Source organism: Schistocerca gregaria, unplaced genomic scaffold, assembly GCF_023897955.1.
Source record: "Schistocerca gregaria isolate iqSchGreg1 unplaced genomic scaffold, iqSchGreg1.2 ptg000640l, whole genome shotgun sequence".
NCBI lineage: Eukaryota > Metazoa > Arthropoda > Insecta > Orthoptera > Acrididae > Schistocerca > Schistocerca gregaria.
In genome coordinates, this window is record NW_026062026.1 from 65001 (window position 1) to 67500 (window position 2500).

The window sequence follows — 2500 nt, forward strand, 5'->3', positions numbered from 1 at the left end:
AACCTAACTTACACTGCACCTTAACCTAACTTACACTGCACCTTAACCTAACTTACACTGCACCTTAACCTAACTTACACTGCACCTTAACCTAACTTACACTGCACCTTAACCTAACTTACACTGCACCTTAACCTAACTTACACTGCACCTTAACTGTCACATGTAACGTCACAGGAATGTAGCTTTGCCTAACAGCAACCCTCTGAACATAGTTCACTGCTTGGATCCTCTGGTGTCATGTGTATTTCTTGATGCCATGGTGCGTACCCTCACATAAAGGTCTTTCGAGTGTTGCGTACTTTCTACACAGTCCCGCTAACCACTGGAAGGGTGTACCGCTACAGAACGAATATCGCCCTCCCCTCCTGCCCTTCCAAGCTGGTCGGTCAGGCGTTTGTTTGTGAAATGAGCCTTGCAGCTGTTCAGTTGCATTCGGTTGTCGATGCAGTCAGTGTACGTTGTGGTACGGCCTGTGTGGACTGTCCGCTGATGTACGCGTAACCCACACTGATCATCCGTCGTTACGTACTGAGTGACATAATGTGGCACATGCTTGACCGTACACCGGCTGCGCCCTACAATGGCGAATCATAAGGGCCATATGTTGTGCACGATGCTACTTGTCTCGTCTCCCCATTACAGCGAGATTGCACTGTTGTACGCCGTACAGACATGTGGTAAGTAGGTACGGACGAAAGTATTGCATGTTGGCCCCCCCCCCCCCTCCTCCCTCTGCCGGGAATCAGCGTGAGCCGTCTGTTGATGTAGCGACGAGGGTTTTCCTATTTAATCGTATTGCCCCACACAACATGATAGCACGGTGGACCGCGTTCCACATCTGCGACATGCTACAGAGGCCGGTTGACAGTCGACCGCGCAAGGGACATTGCACACGTGCGCGGACCATCTTCCACGTGTTCTCTCGTGTACATGCCGCAGTGTGTATGTGGGCTGATGTAGCGTGTCGTGACACATAACATGCAGGCATGCCAGAATCGTAGATTTCGCAAATGTAGATTGACGTATACGTTTGCTGCCAAAGATCCGCAAATGAACTGGAAATCAGTTGTTGAGCGGTTGTTCGCGCTGCAGGTGCATCGGTGATAGCGACGATCGGTACATCTGTGAACCGGTTGTTTCGGCGGTACCCGCCATGCCCCCGAACCTGAGTTGGCCATGTGGGTATGAAGCGATACGAGGCTGTGGCTTGGCGGGACAGTCCCCGGCCGGTGAGGGGGGGCCGCCCGGCGTGCTGGCCGCGCGCTGCGTGAGCGCACGCACTACAGCCGGCTGGTGGGGGGCGCCCAGTGGCAGGAGCGCCGGCCGACGGGCCCGGCTGGCGTCCCAGCTATGCGCCGGCGCACCCTGCGCGCGGCGCCAGGCGGCCAAAGTGGGTTCTGCCGAGCCCGGTGCGAAGCGCGGTGGACATCTGCAGTGTGCTGGTCCGATTGCGGACTGTGTGCGTTGAGGATGCGCCGCCGCCCGGCACTCGGCGTCGCGACGCCGTCTGCTGCTCGGTCGCCCCCAGCGGTTCTCGCAGGTGGTTTGTATCGCAGCTCTGCGGACGTGTTGGCGCGTGCGCTGTGCTGGGAGAGTTCGCTTCTGCACCCAAGTGGGGCTTTGCCCTTCTGTGGCGCTGGCGTTGGAGCTGCCGGTCACCGTAGGTGGCGCGTGTTGTTTCCCGCCGGCAATGCCACGACAGCACGCTCCCGGGCCTCTGTCGGCAGCGGCAAGCTCAGTTGGGAGCACGGGTGTTCGCACTGAAAGCGTCTACTCGCCTATCTCCGGGCGATTGCGCCTCTCTCGAACCCGACCAAGTACTTAGGACGGCGCTGCGCGCCGCCGGGACCTGAGAGGGTTTCGAGGTGTATCGTGCAGGGGAGCTCAGCCTCCTCCTGTTTGAAGAATAATTGAGCGGACGCTTGCGTGTTCGCGCGGGCCCTCGGGACACACTCCCGGGCGGCCGGCTGCTCAGCTCTCGTTGACGCAGCTCCCTGGTTGATCCTGCCAGTAGTCATATGCTTGTCTCAAAGATTAAGCCATGCATGTCTCAGTACAAGCCGCATTAAGGTGAAACCGCGAATGGCTCATTAAATCAGTTATGGTTCCTTAGATCGTACCCACGTTACTTGGATAACTGTGGTAATTCTAGAGCTAATACATGCAAACAGAGTCCCGACCAGAGATGGAAGGGACGCTTTTATTAGATCAAAACCAATCGGATTGGCTCGTCTGGTCCGTTTGCCTTGGTGACTCTGAATAACTTTGGGCTGATCGCACGGTCCTCGTACCGGCGACGCATCTTTCAAATGTCTGCCTTATCAACTGTCGATGGTAGGTTCTGCGCCTACCATGGTTGTAACGGGTAACGGGGAATCAGGGTTCGATTCCGGAGAGGGAGCCTGAGAAACGGCTACCACATCCAAGGAAGGCAGCAGGCGCGCAAATTACCCACTCCCGGCACGGGGAGGTAGTGACGAAAAATAACGATACGGGA

At 56.7% G+C, this 2500-nt stretch overlaps 1 non-coding gene across 1 annotated transcript in view; it reads left to right on the forward strand.

The window, feature by feature from the left end:
• Positions 1-1994: 1994 nt before the first annotated feature.
• The window catches only part of LOC126317744 (small subunit ribosomal RNA), a 1893-nt gene continuing 1387 nt past the window's right edge, over positions 1995-2500 (forward strand). Inside the window, exon 1 of the ribosomal RNA XR_007556873.1 lies at positions 1995-2500. This exon is cut by the window's right edge and continues 1387 nt beyond it. This is a non-coding gene — a ribosomal RNA (small subunit ribosomal RNA).